Here is a 27158-nt window from a genome sequence, read left to right on the forward strand (position 1 = left end):
TCTTATTTGCTTGTAGTGAATGCAATATATGACTGGTAGGGTGGTCTGGTAGGTAAAGCATTGACAGTAGAGCAACCAAAGTTCCTCTCAGACTTGTATTGTATCAAAACAAGTGCCACCAAACTGGTGCTGACTTCAGGTGCTTGTCATGATGTGACATTTATTTTGACAATATAGGCCTCTGCCACTTCAGATGAAATAGTTACCCTCTGAACTAGGAGATGTCATAACTTGGCGTGCACTGAATGGATGATGCTAGGCATCATTTTATGTCTGAATGATTTCATTCTTAGTTTTCCTACAGGACCAGGAAAGGAAGATGCAGCATATTCAAATGGGAATGTTCTTTAAACTGTGATTTTTGTTTATTATGTAGTATGAAAAATTAGTGAATTGGAAGACTTTTGTTTGTTTTTGTGTATTTTTGTATATTTCTACATCTTCATCAAAGATCAAGGAAATCCTGAGACTGACAAGGAGGCTCTGTTTTAAAATGGAAAATATATGAAATTTCAGCATTAGTCTTCTTGAGTTCCACGTAGTGAATGGAGCCGGATGTCTCTATACCTTGGCTGTTTATTGGTCTAATGTGACCCTTACAGAAAGGTTGCTTTGGACAAATGGCATCAAGACATAAGATTATTAAACTCTTCCTGATTGTTGTTAAAAATGAGAGCTGACAATAGACAACATCAACTGATTTCCCATGAGAAACAAAGAAATACCAAAGGGTTGTAATTAGCTTTGCATTTTCTGTTTGCCAGATAAAGATGGGACGTGTGAATAGTTTTAAATGTTTTGCCCATTTAGAGAGATGCTTGCATTTTTAATAGCCTAGGTTCTTGGTCTGAGATTTAAAAGATGAAGCAGTGCCATTATCATATGACAAGAGGAGGCTCCCAGTCATCTAAAACACAGCAGGATTATTGAGTTGTTCTTCAGTGATATGAGGCTCTTCTGAATGAAAGGCTGGTAGCATTTCTATGTGACTTTACTGCAACTCTTTTCTTCTATCCAGATCTCTTATCCTCAATTGGTATTTTTGAGTTTGTTTGGTATATCCATCCTCTTCAGTACTGTGTGATTGTACGTATCCCCTGCCGTTATACAGAGAATAGAATGAGCCTCCCAAATATTTTGCTTTGTTTTATTTTTTTGATTGCGCTTTTGCAAATCTTGAAGAAAAACAAAATGCTGTGGAAATAATAGTAGGATCCTCTGTAGGAGTCAGAACTGGGCAGTTCCTATTTTGATACTAAAATACCATATCTGGAAAAGCATTGGTATAACTGAGAAGCCACTCTTTTTTGTGTAACCCTTAGACTGAAACAGCAAGTCACCATATGAAAGACACACTGTCCTTTCAATCATGTTTAATTCAAATAAATTCTATTTTTACATGGAAATCTGTGTAAAACCAAAGAACACTTAGGCATAGCATGTTTCTATCCTGCAAGAGCAAATTATTCTTTTTTCTTCCTTTCCCGTATTTTCTAATTCTGAATCCAATCTTGTTTTGCCACAAAAGAGAATTAATGTTCACAGAATTAGTTTCAGCTCTGCTTCAGTGCTTAATTACCCAGAAAAGTTATTTTCCGTTGTATACTGTTGGCCACTAAACTGTTGCATTATTTACATTTGGTTGGGATGAGGAATAACATTTGAGTTCCAAAGGCTTTTTAATATTTTTTATATGGTCTGGGTAGCAATGACTTGAACTCTCACTTGTTGCAGCAACATTTCTTTATAAGCCAACATCCTTAAGACAAAACAAATATATTGCTTTGCCTAATGTGGTTTTCTTTACTCTTCCAAAAGTATGCAAAGAATAAAGAAAACTGTTTTGCAACCCACTGTCCTCTTTCTCTTGTGCTTACTGTTGCATTGCAAAAAATATGCGTTATTATGCTATTTAGTAAGCTAACCATATGTTCTCTGGTTAACCCCAAATTTCTTTGGAATCAATGGAAGATTCAGCTATTAGGGGAATCTGGATGTGAGTCAGCAGACAGTGACCAAAGTTGGGTAAAAATGATTTGTGTATTGATGTTTTCACAAATTCAGAATCTTTCCTGAAATGCAGTGGGAGGCATAGAAAAACCTGATGAGGTAGAAAAGCAGACAGGGAGACGCTTCCAGGCTAATCCAATGGCTAGAGCTGCTCACCAGATTGAAGGTTCAAATGCCACTCTGTACAGCTGGGATGAAGGCTGGGTCTTTGTCTGCTTTGTGAAAATGTGAGTGCATTGACTACCCTGAAGTATACTGTTTTTTTTTTCATTTATTTACAAATAAAATGCCCTTTCTCAGTGAACTTTATTTTTAATGCAAACTGGAACAACTCCAGCTAGATACAAGCCAGTCCTACTCCATAACAGCCATTAGCTTGGTGGTTTGCTCTGCATGATAGTACACAGTTGATGTGCAAGAGGTAGGTTTAAGTATTTTTTTTTTCTTCAGCTGAATTCTGGTTTCCCACCAGCTGAATGACTAATTATTAGGTTGATCTTTCTTTGATTCAACCAGAAATGATATCCGTGTTCAACTGGAAATTAATAGTTCTATAGAAAATTTGCATTTAAATGTTCTATTTTGGGAGCTTTTGCCCCATCAGTTCTTCCGTAATGTCTTTTCAGAACAACTGCAACTGCTTCCAGTGATATATTTCATATGAATTGCAGTGTAAAACATCTTAATATTTAAATAAGTAGTAAAGAAGATGGAGGGAGAAAGTAAAAGTTGTAAGCAAGAAAAGATTTTGAAACAAGATGTGGAGTTGGTGTGGTGAAATAATTAAGGTAAGGCTGTTTTGTGGCTAAAACCCTAGTAGGAGAAAGCTTCCCTGAGGTCAAACATAATGAAAGCACACTAGAAAGGTGTAAGCTAGGTGACTGGAAAGCACAGTGAGGGAAAAGTTGAGGAGGTAGTCAGCCTTTAAAAGTAGTTAACCTTTAAGTCCTTGGAATATATGAGAAGCCTGAACCAAGCCTTTGGATCCTTCAGTTTTTCTGTGCTACTGGAATAATTCTTCTTGTCACCAGGGAGCGTTTGTGTAGTAAGAACTACAAGGAAACAGTGTAAGATCTTCCGTGGTCAATTTTCTTCTGCTCTTAGACACAAGTAAATTGCACTGATGATAAGATGCAGCTCCTATCCAGGCATGAATAGCCTAGGCCTCAGAATTTGATCCTAAGAGAAGCAAGGCTGAACTTGGAAGGATTAACATGAGTCTGCTGAAACCTTCGTTAATATGGTTGTCCAACGAGGGCCTCTATCAGTTACACATATGCTATTGCAGTCTCAGTCAGTGCAGTCATGCATACTTGCATAGCTAGCAAGAAGGGCAGCAATGAAGATGAAATAATTAGCCAAGAATTAAAAATGATAGTCTGTGGCTATTTTTAATCAAGGAAGCATTCATGTGAGAGAATGAGGGATGCCTTAAACATGCCTGGTGCTGCATACTGACCAGAATTTTATGACTATGTTTTTTTCTGCAAAATCTATAAATACTTTTTTTGTGGGGTGAAGGAGGGATGAAGAGAGGAGAGAGGTGAGGAGGGGAATGAGAATGAAGTAAAACAAAATTCCTTTTTTTTTTTTCCCCTTTTTAAATGGAATGCTAACCAATCCCTTGGCAACAAAGCCCATGTTTATTTTTCATTAAAAATAACATAGCTGGGTTGACTTCAGTTTTCCCAGCTGCTATTCTTCCATCGCAACAGCTCTCTGGCCCGTTTTCCCTTGCTGATTTCTTTCATCATTTGCACTTAGCTTGTATGTGTTACGTGGATTTTATGTAATATTTCCTACCATTGAAAGTAAGGCTAACAGTCTAAACAAGTAGCTGGGGCTCAGTCTCCCAGATTCTCATCTACAATACCTGAGCATGCCCTTCCTTTTGGAAAAGTAGTAGGTGTGACCAGGATAACTTTCTGTGTTCACATTCCACGTTTATATGGCTGCCAAGCAAGGAAAGATTTAAACTGCATACTGAATTTATGACTTGTAGTTCATTAAAATAAATGGACTGGGTTTGGCAAAGTTCAGGTATCACTGAGTGCTCAGGTAGTGTTTGAGGGCTGACAGGCAGCCTTGGTTGTTTTTTCTTGAGATGATCTATTGCTAACTGCCAGTTTTTGTATTTTCACATTAGGTAAAAGGGTGGCAAATAGGTTTGCTTGGCATGTCTTGTCCAAGAACTTTGTCTCCTCCTCCCATGAGGCAGAGCTGGGCATGGTGGACATGATAGGCAAGAGCCTGAAGGAGAAGGGAGGGAAATAGGGGGCAAGAAAGTGAAGATGATGATGTGAATGAGGTGCCTGAAAATTGCAGAGAAGAAATCACTGCAGATGTGTTACTCTGTTAACTTGTCTGAGGAAGGTGATTGAAAGGGATAGAGTAAGAGGAAAGATTTTTTTTTTTCTTCTTCTTCTGCCCATTTCACAATTTCCGGGAGGTGGTTTGGCGAACCAGCGGGCACTTCCTGCATGAATTGGGATAGCATGGTCCTTTCCTTTCCTCTGCAATGGAGCTGCATTAAGTGTCTGAGGGGTTTGTCCTTTTGTCAAGAACTTTTTTGGTTCCCTGTGCCTTTAGAAAGCTGAAGACAATGACTTTCTGCACAACATTTGTAAATCTCCAGCTTCTTGCTATGGCATTTAAGGCTTTACCCCTTCTAAAAGACTATTTACTTGACTCAGTACTTTAAGATGTGACAGTAATCAAATAGAACGCTTGTCCTCAATTGAATGGTTTGTCCCAAGTCCTTATAAGAGTTTTTGCGCAGTGAAATCATGTGATTTGGGCTGTATGTTACTAGGAGAAGAGCGTCTTACTAGGATAGTAGTGTGAATTGGAAAACTGAAAGGAAAAGGTATTCAGTCCAAACCTGAAATAAATCCCAAAGTACAGAAAATGGAACCAAACGTTCCCCCCAACAAGTTTGGGAACATTCATTCCTAGAGTTTCCTTTTGGCTTGTTATAGAAATATTCCCCAAGGACTAACCTAGAAAACTTGAATCAATACTTCTGTACCGGCAGGAGGGTGGTGTTCTCCAGGGATTTTCTGCTATCCATCTCCAGTGGAAAAACCCCTGTGAAGGGAAGTCACAGAAGATGTTCACATGAACCTTCCCTGCTGAGGGAATGTCTTCATTTGCACAGAGCTCTTTTTTCAACTGCTTTATTTTTATGGGAGCTAGCACTAATCCTGTCAATCAGAATTCTTTTCAGAAACGCCATTATTTAAAATTCCCTGAAAAGGATGTAACTTGCGGAATGTTCACTTGCGGCTTCCTCTCTCCTGATATCCATCCCAGCAATGTGTTCATGTTCAATAACTAAATAAGACGTAGGAGAGGAAACGATCAGAGCTTTCTCAAGAGACTTTTTTGTTATTACAGACTTATTTTAGCTGTACTTCTCTGTTTTGACCAAATTCTTTCACTTGTCACATTGAATGATGCTAGCAGCTGTCAAAAGATGCTTTAAATCTGTCAATTTGCTGTCTGTTGCAAGTGATTATTTTCTGAATCATTGCATTAATTCTTTATGGATTATTACCATTTGGATCAGAGCTCTAAGCATTCTGAAATCTTTTCCCAAAAGGGACAATGAACCACACACATTTTGCAGTTGTTACAGCAGTTGGTAGCAGGTACTTTGGAAGTTTTGTAGTAGCCAGTTCACTTGATATCTCAGGGGAGGAAATTTGCAAGGAATTTGGGACTTCTTTTTATCGGTAAATGATGTTCCTTGGTAGCATAATCTATAGCAGAACACCATTATCCATGGCTAGTGATGTAGGAGAGCTTATGTTCAATTTGCAGATCATCCAAAAGGAACATGGCAAGCTTTGACTTTTAAACGTAGAAGTCTTTGTCCTTCCAGGTCACAACAGGAAAGGGGAAAACCCTTGTCGAGTTGGCTGTTCCTTGCTGCGCATGTTGCTGTTCTGTTGGGGGGAGACAAGCTTATGTGAAAGCAAATGGTTATTGTGGAACAGGCTTGGCCTGTTCTTCTTGCCAGTGATGCCCATGGGACCTTGAGTGCTGTTTGTGAGAACCTCAGACCCTGTATGGAGCAAGCAAAGAAGGCAACTCTATTCCTGTGGGCAGTAAGTGCTGAAGACAGCAGGAAGAGACAAGGAGTCTGGTTTTCTGCTGATGTGCATGTCACTGCTCTGTGGTTATCAAATGGTTTCTGCTTAGTAGCATGAACATGGCCAAAGAAGGAAGCAAGTGCTATATTTGTGTGGCTGAGGATGACGTTCCAGCCACATCTGCCCAGATATACACATACTTCACTTATTTTTTAGCCTGTACTTTCCAGAATAACCATGCAAAGACCTTGCAGTCTACTTCACTCAGTATCATAATCTACATCTAGTCTTGCCTTTTGGTTGTGCTTAACCTTAGGAAGCAGTTTTCTTGCTTTTCCTGTCTCATGCCAGGACATATAGAATAAAAGCCTGTATGTAGGCAATCATTATATCAACAATTGCTCACTTCCACTGAGAGAGTGTCATTGGCAGGGGGATCGATTGTTCACAAAAAACTTGTGGTGCTCCACTGCTAATATCAGTGTAAGGGTAGCTGGCATTTTTAGAGGGTTGAGAAGTAGGATGCTATTTCCTGAAGCTTTGTAGGTCATATGAGTTATTTACTAGCGCATTAGCAGGTTTTTGAAGGGAAAAGACAGATGTTCCTCCTTCACGCTCTCCCTTAATGTATAGTAGCCCTGCCTTGCATTATTTTAAAGACCCATCATGATCATAGACTCCAGTTCAAATTTGTAGTTAAGAACATTCATTGAGCATCTTAGCATACAGGATCTGATACCCTGGAGTCTGGCTCTGGAGAACTATTCTGTTACGCCCATGGGGCTGGGAGTGGATTAAAACTGGGTTCCAGTGGGCCCCCAACAAGCTGAATGCCAAAGGGTGGGTGTTGGAGAAGGATTTCTTTCCTCCCTGCCCCTCATGTCCAATATAGTCTGCAGCTGGGCTGGAAGAGGCGCTGCTGACATCATGCTTTCCCTCTTCTCTGACTCTTTACCTCTAGACCCTGAGCACATCTGGTCTACTGAGACCATCAGCCCTGTACATTATGCAGCCTGTGTGGTTCATGAACAGAAAATAGGGTGGGGTGGGGAACTTTTTCCTCCATCTCACTTTTTCCCCTATGCATCTGTACTTACTGATGCTTCTCTGTGTCACTGAAATCCTCCTCAGATGAGACCATGGAAAGATGAAGCTGTAATAGGCTGAGAGCTTTCTATCTAACTAACAAAACTAACAGCTAAAAACGGCTAAAAAACTAACAGCTAAAAACTAACAGCTACGTGTTTGAAAGATTAAAGTATTTCATCGAAGACCTATGGACTGTGTCCTAATGGTCACAGGACCACAGTAAAGTTATCATTCTTCAGCTGAGGTTAAAATGGCACTGGAACTCTCTAATCCTTTTTTAAATAACATATTAACATATATAACACAATAGCATATTAAATTCTTTGACAAAAACTATTGGATCAGAAATTTCTACTGTATAGTTCCATCCCTTTTGTACTTAGTTTATAATGTCTTTAGGAGTAAGAACTACCTTTTTGTCCTGCTGTTTGTATAGCACCCAGAATGCTGGGGCTTGGCAATACTACTGCAGTTGCAGTCATAGCACTGACAAAAATATTGCTAACTAGGAGATTGCTGCAGCCATCTGGGAAGTAGAGCTCAGACAGAGCAAACTATCCATGTGTAACAGAGCATGTAAGTGTGTGCTCAATTTGAAGTCAATAGGCTTTAGCTACAGCTTTTAAAAGTAAACCTCCATTTGTATTGCTGCGGGCGAATTAATAGGTGTTTTTATTTACTTTAAATTCTGATGTGTACGGATAAGCTGCTCGTAAGTGGTTAGGAGAGCAGTTCACAGGAGACAAAGAGACAGCACACCTCCCCTTTTTTAGGTCATCCTGGAAAATAAATTCCTTGGGTACTGCTTGATGATAGTGGATGAGTGCAAGGCTTCCTGTGCCCCTCTTCTGTTGTTCTGGTGGTTCTGCCAAACAACATAATAAAAGCCTCCTTTGTTAAAAATGATTGAACATCTGAGGAAAAGTTGGAAAGTTTTTTTTAAGTGCTCCCTTGAGGTAAAGTTGGAAAGTTTTTTTTTTTTTATTTAGAATGCTCCCTCTGTAGTGTCTTCCTATATAAATAAACTACATGGCAATCCTGACATAAAAATTGAGGGCAAGAGAAGAAATCTGGAAGAACTGGATAAACAAAGAAATACTTCACCTAGACTGTTTTTTTTAAAAGCTGGTTTCCTCCTCCCATTTTCATAACTCATGAAAAAATTAATCTGTGCAAGAACCAATGCTGAAATCTATTGGCAAAAAAACCTAGCTTTAACCTACCAGAATGAGATCCTAGGTTAACAGCCACTCTCTGTGGCTGTGTGTGAGTAAAGAAGATGGAGCCAGATCCTTCTCAGTGGTGCCCAGTGAAAAGACAAGAGGAAATGGACGCAAATTGAAATGCAGGAAATTTCATTTAATCGTAACAAAAAGCTTTTTTTACTCTAAGGGTGATCAAACACTAGAACAGGTTCCCAGAGAGGTTTTGGAGCCTCCATCCTTGGAGGTATTCAGAACCTGACGGAATATGGTCCTGGGCAGCCTGCTCTGGTTGACCCAGGGAGGGTTGGGCTAGATGACCTCCAGAGGTACCTTTCAACCTCAACCATTGTGTGAGTGTGAAATGAAATACTGCATTTAAAGGACGGAGGAAGAATCTGTCTTTGATATAATAGGTCACTAACACAGAATGCAGGAGTCTGGATTGACTTCTTTGCCGAAAGTGCACTCACGTTATCCTTTACCGTGCTCCCACTCTCCTATTGGTGTTATTTCACTTTTCTAAGTGATTAAATATGCATTTGTGACTGGAATCTAGATATCCTATTTCCAAAAGAGCTTCTTAACTACCTTGCTGGCAGTTTAGGATTGCTCCATAATGTGTGGTGCAATGAAGAACACATCCTATTTGCATACCGCACCTAACTATGCATTAGATGACTGAATCTTCAGCTAGGAAGTGGCATACCTGAGTTCTAGTGTGAGTATGAAGATTTAATTACTTTTCCAAAGTGAACTGTTTCTTCACATAGCACTTCAGTGAGCTGTAGTTCTCTCTGCTCTGGGATTTTACTTAGTGTTTACAGCTACTGGAAATACTAATGGAAAAAAAGCTGCCATGGAGAAGAGTAAATACACAGATTGCACCTTTCAGGCATTCTGGAAGTCATAAGGTGTGACTGGGAGAGTTTTCATCATTATGATGTTTTTCCCGTTTTTGTGCTCTACCCTAAGCATCCAGTATCAGCTACTGTCAGAGATAGAATTCTGAGCCAGATGGACGTTTACGCTAACGTGGTCTAGTCCCTCTTTTACTCTTAGATAGGAAGGAATGTAGAAGAACATCCTAGAGCTAGGTCACCCCTTAGGAAGACGTAGGCTGAAATCTCTTCAGGAAGAGATAAGATCTGAACCCTGTTGAGACTCTAGCTACTGAACTAGTAGATAAAATAGGCCACCTACAGCACATCACTTTGTTGATCGGACTGCATAGCTTTATTTCCATTCAAACCTACCTGCTGAAATGGACCCAAATTCACTAACAGAGTTAAGAGGGAACCATGCTTTTTTTCATGTGTGTGCCTGTGTATGCATATATGTTTTATCTGAAACACCTGATTTAAGTGTCAGAGTTCACCTTCTCAAGGCCTTGGATGTGCTTTGGTTCCCCTAGCTACATAATCGAGGTAGTAAAAATTCCCTTGCTTCTTAAGCCACAAAGAACTTTTGATAAAAGCATTTCCAAGAACTTCTGATAAAAGCAGTTGTGTTTTTAAAATTGCAATTAATAGATAACTGGGGACCTAGTTCCACTATGTGCTTGAATGTGCGGTGCTGGGTTTGCGGCTAGGTTTGCAATGCTGCTAATGCCATTGGGTGAAAGATGGCAGAATATGAACCCAATGTTTATGGCTAGGGGAATTCTAAGGACAGAAGAATCAGTAAAACTTGTGTTAATTTTTGCCATTGAAGATTACAAGCCATAATGTGTCCAAACCCTAGTGATGTTTCTTGGATTGGAGGGTTTAGATTTATGAAGTCTGGATTTCAACCTGGATCTGAACTTCCTTCATGCTCAAGTTGTGTGGAAATTTCCTATTTGGTTCTTAGCTCTTTATAGTCATTTCACAATGGAATTGTGGTGTGATGGAAGTCCTTTTGGATAGCAAATAGTGAGAGAACATATTTCAGTCATTTTATTGATATTATAAATTATGTTGAGCTCAGTTCAAAAAAATGTTGCTTTAGAACAGAATGAATACAAGGAGAATAGCAGAAGAGGACTGTGTGACTTGAATGTTAGTAACAATGCGGGAAAGAAAAGGAGAATCTTTCAGGGGGCTGTCTCCAATTTTAAAAAAACCTTGAAGAAGTTGGAAGAGAGCAAACAATCTGAAGCAGAGAAAGCCTTTTAGACTTAGCAAGCCCTGTAGTGCATGCATGATCTGAATGTCATGAAGCTATTCCTGCTGAGAGTCAAGTGATGTGCACTAAGCAAATAGAAGTAGGCAAAGTCAACTTTTCAGAGCAGTGAAAAAGTCTGAACGAACTCAGTAACCTCAATGGGCTTTCACGCTGTACATGAGTCAGAGCTCTGTGGGCTGATAGAGCCCGGTGTGCTCTCTCTATAAGCAGGAGTAACCAGTGAAAGGAAGATGACGTGAAGCTCTTGGATGCTCTTTTCACATCTTGATTGTTAGGGATGTCCTCTCACACTGCTCTTCTCTGCTATGTGGTATATCTATAGTGATGCTTACTAAGCACCAAAAGGGGATCCTGATCTCTTTGGAATCTGATATTAAAACTTATAATGGAATGAATCAAAATCTTGGCTTTGACCCCCCCCCCCACCTCCCCAAAGCTTTCAATCAGGTAAACCACAGACAGGCGTCTATAAAACCTAGTGACCAGACTGTGGAAACCATTTCTGAAGTTGCTGAACAGTTATTTACATCCAGAGTCCCAAAAAGACACTGAGAGTTGCCTCTGAATAACCAGAAATTAATAGGAATGTGCTCTTGTGCTCTGATCCTAAATTTTAAGTTTTATCCTAACTTTTGATAAGCTTCAGTAATTTTAAATAATCTAATTAATCTGTATACCACATTGGCAACAGGATGTTCTATATGGAGATGCTTGGGTGTGAAGAGAATGGACCAGGCAGGCTCTCTGAAGAAAGCTTGCATTTTTTAATTTTTAGTGAGGAGAGTCTCTATTATTGCCAAGTGGTATCTGAATGCAGAGTGACTCTTCAAAGAAAAATAAAGCTGTTTTAATGAATCTGTTTTTTACTCTATTTCTAGGTGTCCATTATGAGTTTCCACTACATTGCCCGCAAATTGTTGTACTGTCTTTGTATCTTTGTTGTGGCAGCTCTTTCGTTCTGCTATAAATTGACATTTAGAGAAGTGTTGTCATGTTCGGTCGGAGCAAAAGTCTATCTAGGCTAATACCCTATATCTAACCATGATGCTGAGACAACTACTTATGGTAACGGAAAAGAGAGAAAGTAAGTTTGGAATGGCTCCTCCTTTTATGTGCTCTTGCAGAGGCTGGCCATTTCTGCTTTGGGACTTTCTAATCTAGAGGTCACATCCAGATTATCGTATCTCACACCCGATAAAAATAAAATCATAAGATAAAATAATCTTTCATGATTTTTTTTTTTAATACCTTCTTGAACTCTGATTCTCGTATGACAAGAAACAACATTTAGTGTTTCAAAACCATTCAGGATTTTGGAGATCTTTCTCATATCCTGCTTCAAAGATGTCTTTGCTGAGTAATATTGGCTCGTTTAGAGTTGATCACTGTGTCTGTACAGATTTATCTGGTTATTTTTTTCCCCTGTACTTTTACTTACGAACACTGAATTCAGTCCATCCTAGAGATGAGTTATTGTGAACAATTTCCCTGGCTCACTGCATTGACTTTAGATTTTATAATGAATAGTTTTGTGTCATCTGCAGACTTTGTTCTTCTTACTGTTCATTTGCTTTTGCAGAGCACTTCTGAACATGTTGAACAGCACAAGGCCCAGTATAGATCCTTAGGGAGTTGCACTGGAAACTTTGCTCTGTTGTGGAAACTCACCAGCTAGTTTGATTCTTTGCTTTGTATCTTACTAATCGCAAGAGAATGTTCTGTTTAGCCCATATCAGCTTCACTTCTTAAAGAGGTTTTAGTGAGAGACTTTGTTGAGAGCTTTTGGGAATTCCAAGTCTGCTTTGTCAAACTCTAGCTTATAGAACCTTTGATAGTGGTTTTTCTGTCTCTTGCAAATTTTTGCTGCATTTTAGTCCATTCTTTAAAAAAATCTCTGTAGAGGCTTTGCTAAAGAAGACTTTACCAAAGGCATATGAATAGTGCTTTTTATTTATTTATTTATTTTTAAGGGGGGAATAAGTATACCATTGCTAAACAATGCTCTTTCTTTGATTTCTCCACAGTGATCACCTCTCGTTTCTGGAGTCGTCATTTTGAATTAATCAGTAGCTGGTTTGTTCCTGAAAGGATCAGAATATTTCCTCTGATTGCCTTCCTGTGAGTATGATTAAAGTACTTACCTCAGATCTCCTTGTTAGTAGAATTCAGAGGTTTTGTATATCGCTTTTTTTATATCAGGGTTTGTTTTCTTCTGTGTGCTTGCTTGCTTCTTTGGGGGCTGATCCAAATCCCTCTGAAAATCTGTGGACAGCAGTTAGACCCCTGCCTGTTATTCCTTTGGAGCCATTGTCACTACAGACTACTTTCTTCAGAACTGATAGCAGATTTAAACGATTTTTTCTTGAATTTTATTTTCGGATCGAAATGTTTGAATTTTACAATAATAATTTTGTAGGTGCATGGCTTTTTTTTTCCTCACAGCTGTATCTATTTCTCTATTGGATTTCAGCAAGTTTTCTGCTTGCAATGTTAGCCTTAAATCATATTTACTTGTGTTAAGATCATGTACTGGTGGTGTTACTGTCCTATTGTAATTTCTGTTCTTTTTAGAGCAAGCAGGCTCTGAGGGGTCTGTGTGAGTATGGGAGGTCCAAGTAACCATGCTTACTGACTGTTTACAACATGTAAGCCTCAGAGACATTTTTTACAAACATTTTTCTCCCACTTCGCTTCTAGAACAACAGAACACGTGAGTGCCCTGAAAGGGCTCACAAACCAGTTAAAAGAAATGTTTCTAATGTCTGTAAACTACAGCCCCTCGGTATATGGAAATTCCAGACTGGAGACAAACTGAGGACTGGCTTGAAGTTTAAGCACTGCTTATGACAGTAGACTGATGGGGTCAGAAATATTGCACTAGGGTCAAGGCAACTCCCTTAGATACCAGCATTCTTGGTTTACTCAGGGTACAGTGAGCTTCTTATTCCCACTAACGGGACCATGCTCTCTGTGCGCCTGACCCTCCTCTGTACCTCTGCCCTGTTCCCCTTTTTCTGGCTAGAGCAGTGTGGAGGAAGACAGCGACAGGGCTGGAGGCTGAGCCCTGGTTCCATTTCTTTTCATCTCAAGCAGCCTCCCCCCGGTCAGGAATGCTGGATCTGGGCCCATTTTAGCTGTTTTTGTCATCGTCCTTGGGGAAGCAAATTTAACTTTGCCTACACTTCTGAGAAGGTTTGTGTAAGTGCTGAATGGACTGATAATTGTTGCAGGCTGTTCTCTGCCCTGATTGCTCTTCCGAGTTCTGTGTTACTTTTGAGCTCTTAGGGAGTATTTGAGACTGGAGCCAGACACAGTCTGGGATTTCCAGTTTGTGGGAAATTTTGATATTCCAAAATTATGATTTCTTTCTAATTCAGAACAAGATAAAATTTCCCATAAAACTCTTCTTCTAGTGAGATCACTGAATTTAGACTCCTATACGCTACTTTGGGTGCATTCGTGATATACTTAAATCCCTTAAAAATCTGAGCCAAGGAGATTAAAGCTGTGGTTTCCAAAAGAGAGTGGGATCATAAATGCAAGTGCTCTACCCTGTGCTTAGGATGAGACATTCAGAGATCAGTGACTGCCCTCCAGAGTTCCTCTGACAGCTCGACAACCGGAGCGGGAGGCGTGTCTGAGCATGCAAACTGTGGCATTTCAACAAGACTCTTCAACCGCTCAAAAATGAGATCTGCGCTTCAGTGTACTTCTGAGATAGTGCCTTATTTTGATGCATAAAGTGCATCTGAAAATCCGTCCCTCAGTGACTCAAGCACCTACTCCAAGTGGAAAGCACAAGGAGAGCTTAATCTGTCCTATGCCAAAGTCCCATTGTGTTTGCACAGCACTTAAGTGGGGGAAGAATTCTGTCAAGAAGGAAAAAAGGCAAAATCTGATAATACATTCCCCACTTAACCTTCTCTTCCACATTATAATTCTAGCCAAACGGGAGGATGCTCTTTACAGGACATGAAGGAAAATACTATGGAAAATGCCTGTAGTTGCCTTTAGAAAATTATTAAAACAAACGATGTGGACAAGTACACTCATTTGGAAAGGAATAAAAATGAACAAAATGTCCATGAAGACCTGGAAAAAAGGCACATGTCTTTACCTTAGTATAAAGTGCATTAATATAGCTTGCTATTGATGTGACAGTCCTGTAACTCTTCTGTTAGCTAATTCTTGAATATAGCCAAGTCAAAGTTTTGAAGAGAAATTGAAACATGCTTATATAAATTGCTGTCACAACATAGTGACACCTTATATGGTTAAGGTTCAAAGTGACTGGCTAACGATGATTAGTTTAATCTTCCTTGGAAACGTACATTTTGTTAAAAGTCAACATATTCACTGTTAGGAAGCATTCTGTATGAAAGGGTTTGATCAGCTTGTCTCTTAAATATTCAGGATGAAAGCATTTCCGTATAGCCTCTGAGGGCTAATTTTCCATAGCTTTTTTTTGTGATGAGTTATACCAAGACGTGTATAGGGTCCTCCTTCCCTGATCCATCTTCTCTGCTACTCGGAAGAGGAGGTGCAGCACGAAATCTTGGCTCAACTCCATTGATGGGGATGCGCTGAAGCTGGGTAGAGTTTAGTAGCCTGAGTTTCCCAGTAGGTTCTAGGAATTCAGGTGACCTCTATTCAAGGCTGGGGCATTTTTTCGTAAAAGGTCTCTTGTGAGAGATGAGAACCTGGTAGTTTTTGTGTAGCGTTACATTCTTTAAAAGGTGTTAAAGCCAACTGTTTGGGGGGTTGTTTAGTTTAATACCAGGGAAGCGAGCTCAAGAAGTAAAAACGTTCTTCTTCCTGACGCAATTCACAGTCCCATGAAAATGTGGTGGCTGCCTTTCATTGCTGGCTGAGCCCTATTGGTGGGTATTGTTTGCTAGAAAAGTCTTACTGCTTGAAAGAAATACACAGCTAATAGGCAGCTGACACACAGAAAACCAGAGCATCATTTAGATACAGAAAGCTATGCTTCATTTAAGGGTGAACCAAAACAAGTAAACCTGCTGTGACTCATCCAAAATTTTGGATGAAGAACATTTTTTATTTTCCAGGAATTACACCACCTAGGAACTGTAAAACTGACACACTGAGTAGTTGAAGGGCGATCTGCTTCTAATAAACTGAGCCTCGCCAGACAGAGGTTTAAGAACAAACAAACAAAAAAATCTGAGTAAGCATAAGGATCATATGTAGGGGCAGATTCACTGCTGTGCTCGGAGTGCAGGGAGTGGAGTTGATTATCTGCATCTTCCCAGTAGGTAGAGAGCAGATATAGCTCGCTGGAGAGGATGTGGCAGGAGCATGCTGAGCTTTGGCTCCGTTAGCTGGCAAGCAATCCTTTGGAGAGCAGTGCCAAGCACAGCTTAGGCACAGCAGAAGCTGTATCTTATTGTCTTCTGTGCGATATTAACCTTCTAAGGCAGGAAATGTGTGTGCTGAGGGAGAGAGGGGCTGGGCGCTGCGATTCTTCGGTCTTCGTGGACAACCACTCTTTCTCAGCTCAGTCGCAATAACCTCTCCTGCCGCTTTAACACTGAAATACTGACGCTTTGAACTTCCCAGGGATGTCGTTCACTTGTAGTAGTTACAATTTATGGGAGCAGCCTGAGCTGTTTCGGATAGATTGGGCCGATTGTTCAGAACTCTGATAATCATTATAATGTGCAGCATTAAAAAAAAGACAATATTTCCCTTCTTCACAGGATGTTGGGAGATTTTCCTTGCCTACATTTCTGTAATGTTTTCAGATCATGGGATGAAAGAGGCTTAGCCAAATACTTTTAGATCATCTGGAAGCAGGAAGTAGCCGAAATCTCGAAAGGACACCTTGTCTCAAACTAATGCTGTAGACTCAGGTGCTGTGGAGGGTAGCCTTAGAAGTGCACCAGCCCAGTTAGATGTTTATCTGAACTGAGTTTGAACTCCCAATTTCTGGAAATGCCCCTATGTCTGTTTTCCAAGAAGAGCCTGATCTTTGCATATGAGTGCTGTGGGTTTGGAGCTGTTAAGTCTTTGGCCTGACTCTCACTTTCGCTACAATCCCTTTACACAGCACAAGCATTCTGCTTCAGATGACATTTAGAAGCGTAAATGAGAAACAGGTCCCTTAAAAGAAAAAAAAAAAAATTGGCCTTCCCTGAATTGTTTGAGTGCTGACCTTGAAAAAGCCCTTTAAAGTTTCTGCAGGCAGACTGACATTTTTTTAGGAGAACAGATACCCCAAACTGCAAGAGATTACCTGAGGCAAGTGATTTTTTTCTTCCCTTTTAAGAGGAAATTCTTTTCTACTACACTTGGTACCCACATGTCTGTCTTACAGCTCTATTTTCTTGTCACACAGCTTCAGAGCTGCTGGTGTAATTTTCTCATCCTTCTTCTTTAGGATTCTTTTTTCTTCAACTTATTAGTTGTTATAAATTTTCTTTTTTTTTATATGAAACATGTTAAAGCATTCCACTTGTATTTTGAATATGGGAGGGGGTTTATGTAGGGGTAATGTTTAAATATGTTTTGAGAAGGGAGGTAAGAAAAGCTGTCATCCATCAACTGGTATTAGCCCAACTTTGAAAGTTTGATAGAAACTGAATCTGACTGTTAATGCAGACATGATACAAATTAGCTGTGACTTTATGATACCAGCTGTTTCTCTGACAGGGTAAAAGGGCACATAACTAGAATAGCATCTTTTGTTGAAAGTAGTGTTTCCCTTTGTTAAATGAAGGAGCCTCAGGGAAAAGATTGTAGTCCTTAGTTATGTGACATGTGCAGTCTGCAACATGTTCGTGGAGCTTGGGGGGCTTTTTGCTGATGTTTTTCAAAGACAGGGTTATCATAAGTATTCCATTTTTGCTAGTTTTATCACTGAAAGACAAATCTCACTGTCATGTTTTTGCCTTGTGTTAAAACTGAAGACTATTTTCTTTACAAATACAAAGCAAACATCGAATGGCAAAACCTGAGAAAAGTCTGTGAAAAAGAAACCACAAATCTCAAACTAAACCTTAGGTCCATTAATTATTTTTATTCATTGAGTCCCACCAGTTATTTTTTCTTCTGACTAGAATTTTCTGGAGTTTTTATTCTGTACATTTGTCTAAAACTAATAGCCAACAGCCAATTATTTGATAGCATTAACAGAGTAAAGTTTATTGAGGCAGCGGGTTAATCATGATGCAGATGCAGGGACACCAGAGCCAGCTTTGCGCAGTCACATCTTGGGCCGTAACTCCGTCGTGCTGCTACGTGGCTGTACACTGTACACAGCTTCCCTACCGAATCCAGTCTGGTGCTGTGCCCAAGCCAGTCTGGTGCCGGCAGCCCAGAGCATGGGGAATGCATGACTGATGCACCTGAAGAGCTCTGTGTGGAAGCAGCTGGGGGCTCGCCTTGGTGCCAGAACTGAAAACAGCTGCTAATACACTAAGATGGTTCTGAGCAAAGCCGTTTGGGTGTCTTTACATCCCTGTATATTTGTGTCCCCGCTGTGTTTCTATGGCCATAATATTACCTCTGACTACCTCAGACTGCATGAAGTTGGCTGTAGAATGTAACTAAACTGAAACAGTACGAATTTTTAAGCAATTGAATTAATCTTTCTGCTGCTGCTTTACTAGGAGCCAGTAAATCATTGTTAAGTTTTAAAAATTTATTACTACGTGTAACAGGCATACTCCAATTGAATCATTCAGGAAAGAAGCAATATTAAGAGTGAGGGTATGTTATTAGTACACTGATGTCGAACTAGGAGTACTAAGAGGCGCTAAATTTATGCTAGCAGTACTAAGAGAAACAATTTAGACTAGTGCTTATCACTGCTAATGCTAAACTGAAAAAGAAAGCATTTAAAATGAGGTACCTTTCAGAGCTGTTTTTTTTTAAGGTACCATGCACTGACTTTTGAATTTTGAGCAATATAAAGGGCATTGCTCCATCCCCGTTGTAAGTGGTGCTGCTCAAATGAAAGACGAGATCACTAGCATGAAGGTGGAAAACTCACTGCGGAGTGTAATTTCTATTTCAGACAGGTAGAAGTTAGAATGACTTGAAATGACATTTTGGCCACAGCATAAATTATCATACAAACCCTGCACATCTCTCTACGAGGAGCAGAGAAGCTTCTGTTTAAGCTGCTATGGGAGATGGTATAGTGGAAAAAAAAATTCCTGTTGAAGATTCAGAAAAGGTAGGATATATGCACATAGAACTGTAGCAGGCACATGAGTGACAGGGCTGAATTAAGGGTGTTGCAAAATACTAATTTCTACTCATAAACTTGTTGGAGTAACATATACTTAAAAAATAAATACATTTCCTGATGAAAGTTAGGGTCTAATAGCTGTTGTGTTCTTCATCCATTGCTGGTACTGAAGTGAAGCACAAACAGAAAATTCCACGTGCTAGTAAGTAGGTCTTGGCCATATCTGTTGCAAACATGCAATTTTACTATCTAACATCTGTTTCTGAAATTATGTGAAGCATTTACTTAAAATATGCTTTACCAGGAAAGTCTAAGGGCCTACAGAACATCTTGTTTTCATGAGTGTGTAGAGTGGTATATGTCAACAAACAAAGGTCGATATTCAAAGGACTAAACCCGACCACAAGAAGTTCTACATTCCAAGTTGATATTCTGATGATGTAAAAATCCCCTTGGACAGCCTTCTGGTTATGGTTATATCTCTGAAAACCTGGAGTATCTCCAAAGGGAGTAGACTGTATCCCTTCTATTCCTGCAGCCAGGCTGAGTATGGAAGCACAGAGCTGGTGATAGATACAATCAAAATAAAAACATGCAGGAGATGCTGGAGAATTTGTTTATTGCTAATGTGCAGGAACTATCAACAGGAGAAAGGTCACATGGAAAATTTTAACCACTAGCATTGCAGCAAGGAAATGATGTGCTATCAGACTTATAATAGCCATGGAAGTTCTCATCACAGAGAGCGGAATTGTACAGCTATGATGTCATAACCATGAATTACGTCATGGCCTTTTACAATATATTCAGGAGATCTCATAACAACTTTAATAAGAGAAGAGATGCTAGCCCTTAAATCTCAGAATTTAAATTTACTTTTTTATTTACTCGTAATGAAAATAACATTTCCCCTTATTTTATATTCTGAACTGTTGAGTTCTATTGCTCTGAACTTTATTAAAGTTCATGTTCCGCTCCATGATAGCTACATTCGGTGGTGAAATGATGTTGACTCCTTTGGGCACTGGGGAGAGAGCAGGCCATATATTGTCCTCAGCTTGGCCAGCTGCCTTATGTCCTCCGAGAGGCGAGGAATTTGTGCAGTGACTGGGTTATAGTCAAACACTTGGATATAACTTCAAGAACTCAAGGAGGAAAGGGACTATTGGAGAGCGCTCTTCATTCATGTGACAGATAGGAGGGGTGGGTATTCCTCACGTCAAGTTGCTCAGGGATTTATGGTTTATGATAAGAAAAGTCCCTTTTCTTTAGGTGCCTGCTTTTTTGAAGATGCTGATTATGCGAAATGGCTCACAGGTCTTTTCATGCTGTTACCCCTCTGCTCGTAGCTGCCATCATATTCCTTCTTTGTTTCATCTTGCTTAACTCATAAGGGTTAGGAACTGCTTACTTGCTATGATTATTTAATACTATACTCTATGAGCTCTCTTTGAAGGTTCTGAGGACAAAACCATTGTTCAGTGGGAGTAAAAAAGGCAAAACTTGGTCTTGAAAATGAGTAAACATTAAAGGACTTCCTTATGCCAGACACTGGCACATTGAATACTAGGTTAGTCCTTAATCAGTTGCGCTGATAGTAGGGGTAAGGTGTTAGTAAGAGCTGCTGAAATCTGGCCCGAAGCAAAGATCTTCCTACTTTTCTCATTAAAACTGCCCCCTGCAGATAACCACATTCCCACAAAGGCAGGGAAACTAGGATGCATCCCTCAAAAATATTAGGGCTACCTATTAAAATAGCGCTCACACTGAGGAAGGAAAGTCTGTGTGCAAGCAATGGTTGTCTTCAGAGCTAAGCAGGCTCAAGAATCAACCAGATCTGGCCTTGTCTAAGTTTTAAAACTTTGCTTGAGGGGGGCCAGAATCCCTGTACTTAAATGACTTAATTTTCAAGCAGTATGAATCATGCAGCAACTACACAAACTCTGGCTCAAATATATTGTACATATGTTTGTTCTTTAAGCAGTAAGAAGAGAATACAGAACTGGAGGTCATTTGAGTTACAACTACTTTGGGGGATTTTTTTTTTTTTTCAAACATTCCTTCTAACAAATGCAGTTTAAATGGGTTTGTTTATATGGCGTGGAATTGGAAAGGCCCAAACTAACCAGGCTTTACACAGTGTGGCCTTCTTCCAAATTAATCTAAAATATTTTAATCCCTCTGGAGTTTCTTTATCCTCTGCATCTGTGCTATAGTGGAGACACATTTTTAACATTTCTTTGAGGAAAATTACCTTTCTTTCCCTCCAACTGTACTCAGCAAGGTCAATGGAGCACTGTTATATGCTATTTAAACATCTGAGATTCATCATATATCTGCACACCAGAAAGAATCATCATAAAAGGTCTAATGAATCCCGACTGTTAGGCAAGCAAGGGAGTCCCCTTACGGATCTCGTGTATTAGAGACAAAGAACAAATGCACAATACAGTTTTTACACTTTAGCTTTATGCAATTAAGAATTAAGCTGCCCCTAAAGAAGAGGGCAAGGAAGGTTTGTGACCCCAAAACAACTTTGGTAAATCAAACTCTGTTTGAGCCAAATTCTGAGATCGCTGCTTGGAGCAGGGTTGTTGCTGGATCTGCGAGGGAGTGAGGCACCTTCTCGACTTGCGAGCCCGTACAGGGCCTGAGCGGCAGCCTGGAGGGACTTATAACTCCTGGGAAAGGGTATGCTCTGGGTCACGTTCAAGCTCCAAAGCTGACTATCTCAGTCTCTGGCTGTGAGCCTACACTTGTTTTTAAGGCCTTTTTGTTTTCTAATTCAGTAGCAATTTATGAGACTGAACTCATTTTACTACCTAGGAACTGAAATACTGAGAGAGGACTAGGTGGGTTTTTTTTTTCCTATTTCAATTTTTATAAAATTCTTTCCAAGGCATTTAAAGAGCTAGTGCTCCTCTTTCAGCTGCCTGTAGTTCCAGTCAATCTGAAATGCCCACACGGAGCAGATATAACCCTGAGCTTTTGAAGATTTCATCTGAAAGACCATTTCAGGTTACTGAAGGGGTGGTTGAATACCACAGTTTATTCTACACTCATTCTTTTCTGGAATACTGCTAGGTCATGAAGGTCAGGTAGTTTTAACAAAATTCAAATAAGCATTTGAACCTCTGAAGGACGAAGCTTATACAAAAAGCCTCAGTTCTATGAATTCATAGGGTTTTACCCCAGATTTCTGCACATCACTGGAGAAGTACCTTGGAGAATGCAGAGCAACTGGAGCCCGCACGGTCCAAGCTGGTGTTGGCTTTGTCCTTAATCCCAGCGTGCTCCACTTTTCCCAACTCTAACATGCAAGTAATAGTACTGGCCTCCTGCCAGGGGCTGCAGGGCATGCTTTATGTGCTGGCATGCAGTGATAATTGTGATCTGAACTAAATCATCCATAAAAATCAATCCCCCATACTGCCCCTGCTTTTGTATGAAGAATCATACCTACCCCAAACACCCTCTTCCCATCTCTTCATACAGTCAAAGGTATTTTGGGACCATTGCAAGCCATATAGTAATGGAATAAATTCCAAGTGCAGCAGGAGACCACATTGGAGGAAAAACTCATTAAGTGCCAAGGGCATTTCTTTTACTTTTCTTACTGGGACTGGAAAATATTCCCTAAATAATACATCTGGATGTAGAGGAATAGAGAGGGAAAAGATGAAAAACAATCCTTTAAATTCAGTAGGAGCCTACTTTAATGGCTTGTTTAATCTGCCAGCTGGCACAGTGTTGACTTTTTGCTACACATGCTTTAAGGGGACCTATGTAGTTCTTGGAACCAAGTTTATATTAAGTTGTAGAAACTTAAATATTAATAAATTGGCAGAACTGTTTTTTGGTATTTAATTGAAACCAAGAAACTGCTTAGTCACCTCCAGAGATCTTTCCTTCTCATTTGTTTTATGTACAATGCCAGAACAATACAGGCTTGCAGTAGTAGTGTAGATGGTATAAATTCAGATCCGCCCCCAATATGTGCCCTGTCTGATGCATGTGCCTATCCTTCAGGTTGTGTAACCATAGGTGTTCCCTGTGCAACGCTTTGCTTTGGGCAGACCATTCTGTTTGCAATTACCACTTGCAAGAAGTGAATTGTGAGTTTGTGCCCGTGAGGCTTCTGCAGCATTCCTCTGCCAGAAGAAGAACTGGCACCCTCTTTGTGTGGATCTTTGGGGTGTCTTGCCAGGGGTATCATTTAATAGGTGCTTTAGGGTATGTTACATATCTATTTTATGTGACTGTAAGTGTTTATGTGTTTGGTTTTTTGCCTGGCTTTGTGTGAGGGTATATGGATGAGACTGAGTGCAAACTTCAGTGTAGTGTCAGCTGTTTATCGTTTATACTGTTTGTTCCTAAAAAGTTAGGGTACATCAGGAAGTATATCTTTTCTTTTCAATTATGCTCAGCATTGGAAAAATAAAAGAAAAAAGATTTAACTGCTGATTAATCTCTTTTTTTTTTTTGGATTTAGGAAATTTTTAAATTAATAATATCTGAAGTGGCAGTGGTCAGTATTTCCTTTGTAGGTTTGATTTGGTTCAGGTAAGCACTGAAAAATCTGGCTAGCTTGCTTGAATTTATTCACGAAATTCAGATACAGGTTTTATTTTCTTTGCTCACCTTAAGGATACAAGCTATTTGCATGATTTTTATCTGGGGTATGGATTGTAAAAATCATCTAGGTTTGCAAACATTATGATATGGGGTTACAGTTTGATCCTTTATTTCTTTTCCAGTTTCTATTTCTTTCCTCAGACCTCTTTTCCTGTCCTTGCCTTGAGCTCTGTCTCCACATGTTGACTAGGTTATCCTTGCAGAGATTATCTCTCTCATTGTACTCTACCTCCGTCTGTCAAGCCATTAGTTTTTTTTTTCACTTCTGCAGCATCCACCATCAGGAAGCCTTAGAGCACATGCCAATCATAACTGCAAATGTTTCTGTTTTCTTCATTTTGACAAAGGTGTAAGATTTGAAGGCAGAGTTCAGCAGAATTTTCCAGATAGTCCATGATCAGTGTCTATATGAAAAATAATTTGCTTAGTAATCACCACCTGCTTTCCTAGTTATAGAGCATTTGCAAACAGATTGGAGAACCCCTCCCCCCCCCCCCCCCATTCCTTTTTGATTTTGGCCAGTACTTTCGAAACATATAACTGGGCTCTGTGGATTGACTGTGCAAAGCGTGCTTTGTGTGCATTCAGTGCCCAGGACTTAAAATGTGACCAGCTCCATGTGCTCTGTTTCTTGTTCTGAGCTGGATGGACCTAATGCTTGCAGCAGTGAGGGAGGCTGGAGGAGCCCCCACTGCGGGGTTTTGGATTCCTAGGGCAGAGGTCTCAGGCAAAGGTAGCAGATAATGCATGATATAGAGAGGGTTTTTTTTTTTTTCGTTTATTTTTTCAAGGAAATTTAAACATTTTCTTTTCTGGACCACACAGACATTGTCTGAGGCACCGTTCCTAAAAAAATTAAACATCTGTAAAATTTATGGGCTTGATACAGTGCTTAAATGTAACTTTCCCTTGTCACATTCATACAAAGTAAGTGCGTATGCCTGTATGCTCTCAGTATTAAGTGTACAGGATACTGTCAGGCCTCACCTGTCTTCTTTAATTGACTCTGAGCCAGGCTCTGTTGAAGGTTTTTGGCTATGCTGTCCCCCTGCTGCGCTAAGCAATACACAGTCCCATACAACGTTACTGATAGGCAATGTATTGCTGTCACCATATTTGCTGGCAACAAGTGTTTGTGCATAAATGTCTAGATTGCGGTCAGATTATTGTCAAGATTTTTTAACAACAGCTCTGTGCGAGTCTCATGAGGAGAGCTGGAAATATTGTAATTTTGCTGTGTCAGATGTTACGCTGGCTCATGCACCGCATGCAAATGTGTTACGTGTCCGGTCTCTTATTTTCTGTTTTAAGAAAGCCTCAGGGGATACTGGGCCTTCTGCCTTGGTGACACTGATGTCTCGATGTGTCCTTGCTCTCGGCTAAACTTGGCGTTCAGAGGGGTCTGAGATGTAACCTTCGGAGAGGCAAATGATTTAATGTGCTTCTCTTTTGTGGTGCCCAGTTTGAGTTCTCCTATAGAAAGGGCTAGCATTTTTGTTGCCCTACTTCACCTGTTTAAAGCTCGCGCTGACCTTATGCCTCAGTTCTCAATGAAAATGACAAAGAGTTGCTGCTCATTAGAGGTTAATTGATACAGGTTCTTGGCTAGAACAAGCTGGCTTTCAGTTGTTAAAGCGATTTAGAAAGCGTGAACTGGAAAAGCCCAGCAGAAATTTATGTAGCTGGCTTCATTCCTGGTGTAATTCCACAGATTTCCACGATGTTCTCCCAACTTTACTTTCAGCTGCAGCGTATCTGTCACAATGAGATGCTTTCTGTCTGTGCAAATGGAGTGTACAGGTGGTGGGAGGGAAGATTAATGAATTAAAGCTCAAGAGCGATAGACGAGAGCTTCAGAATTTATCATTCATTTCTTCTGGAGGAACTGGTTGGGTTCAGGTTGTTTAATATCTCTTTAGGCACAGCTAGTAAGATTAGCAAACTGAAGAACTTTAGGAGTGTTTTTTCTTGGTATTCATTTTTTTTCATTAAAGGATGCAGGAATGACAATTTAATCTTGTAATCGTTGCTTATAGCTGGTTCGGTAGAGCAAGCAATGGAGAGCCCTCAGCTCTCATTAGAGTTTATGATGCACAGCACTATGCAGAGCTGGATCCTAGGACTGTACATTTTAACAGGAAAAGAAAAAAGGTTTGAAAATACGAAAATGAAGCCACAGTAAGCTGGCTACACTGTATCTTCATATTATTTTCTATTACTTTTTTTATGGCTGACTATGTAGCTTAATATATCATGATTTTGTATTTTAAATTGTGTTCCAGAAAACATGTGGAGTTTGCAGTCTGGCTAAGGGAATGTTGCTGTTGGAACTTTACCCTTAGACTTACTTGGACATTTTATTAGCTTTTTAATTCAGGACCTGAGATATGCAGAGAAAGAGTGTGAAAAGAGAGCTAAAACGTTCATAAAACCTACTTGACCTCAAATAAGTTTACAAAATGTATTGCTGGAATATTGATTGCAGGTATGCTGGTCAGCAGGGCTGGTCCCAGGGTAGGATGAGACAGGAGCAGCAAATGAGAGCACGGGAGCATATAATATCTGAGGTGAGAAGAGAGGGAGGCAGAGAGACAGCTCTGATATTTCACCTTGTTATGGGTTGCTGGCCCTGATCAGCTCCTCGCCTGGGAAGGGAAACCCTTCTCTCGGTGGAGAGGTGAGGATGGAAAGTTGCGCTGCTACTGCTGGCTTCCTGGCCCCTTCTGGCATAGAAGAAATGCTCCTGCCCTTGGACGGAGCAGCACCTTCCCCAGCTGATGCCTAGCCAGGACCCTGTGCCGATTGCCAGGGGCTGTGGCTGCTGCTCCCTGCTGGAGCTGGGGCTAGGTGTGACGGACGTCAGACTGCCCTGCCGGGAGTCACTCCTGCCCACACCGCTAGGCAGCTGCCTCAGTGTGTGGTCAGTTCCTGCGGGCGTTTCTATCCCCAGCTGCTCCCAGATGGTCACTGTCCTGGCCAACACTTGTGCCACTGAGCCCCTGCATCCCGCTGCACAGAGACGCCACCCCACGTCAGCCCCCTGGGAAGCTTCACCCTCTGCTCTCGGAGAGGTCGCAGCCAGCGAGACCCAAGCACACAATGCATCTGTAGCGTCGGCCAGCCGAACTAGCATGAGGCTCTATCTTGAGGGGACGGGAGGCCAGATTAGAGAACAGTGACGAGAGTAAGTTTTTCTTCTCCCTAGTGAATCTAAAGGCACAAGTTGAATGGGTGTAATATGGCAGTTTTACTTGCATAGGCCAGAAACGCAAGAATGACTTTTTAATAGTTGTGGCTACTTATGCTCCCTTTATGACGTTCTCTCCAATGCTCTGATTTTTCTCTAGCAGAAATGAATGGGAGAATTTGTCATTGCCTTTTACAGGGCAAGAGAAACTACATTCTCCATCTTTAATATGGCCTTGCTCACATGAGCTGGAGCTAACCTGTTTCTTGGTGACATTTGTCTCTCGTTTCTCGTTAGGAAGAAACAGCTGCCAGCCAGAAGGTGTTGGCACAGGCATTAGTTTTCAGTTCTCAGTGATTTCAGTGAGTGATTTCAGATCTCAGTAGGAGATGAAGCTGGCCCACAGCCAGGGCGTTACCAGAAGTTTCAACAGTCAGGCTGCAGTTTGGTGACAAAGCCTTCAGGAGGAGTAAATGCATGATGTAGACATTCTTGTGATTAGATTAATGTGATGAAGCTGAATGTCTTAGCTTGGTAAAAGTAGGTAAAAAGAAAATGAG

At 40.5% G+C, this 27158-nt stretch overlaps 1 protein-coding gene across 11 annotated transcripts in view; it reads left to right on the top strand.

Moving 5' to 3' along the window:
- CALD1 (caldesmon 1) overlaps positions 1-27158 on the top strand; it is a 279725-nt gene that overhangs the window by 144849 nt on the left and 107718 nt on the right. For all 11 annotated transcript variants that reach the window (XM_068947889.1, XM_068947959.1, XM_068947898.1 and 8 more), the window contains one exon: positions 12586-12679. The gene's annotated coding sequence lies outside the window, so the exon portion shown is untranslated. The remainder of the gene's footprint in view (positions 1-12585; positions 12680-27158) is intronic.

This window comes from Struthio camelus, chromosome 1, assembly GCF_040807025.1.
Source record: "Struthio camelus isolate bStrCam1 chromosome 1, bStrCam1.hap1, whole genome shotgun sequence".
Taxonomy (NCBI): Eukaryota; Metazoa; Chordata; class Aves; order Struthioniformes; family Struthionidae; genus Struthio; species Struthio camelus.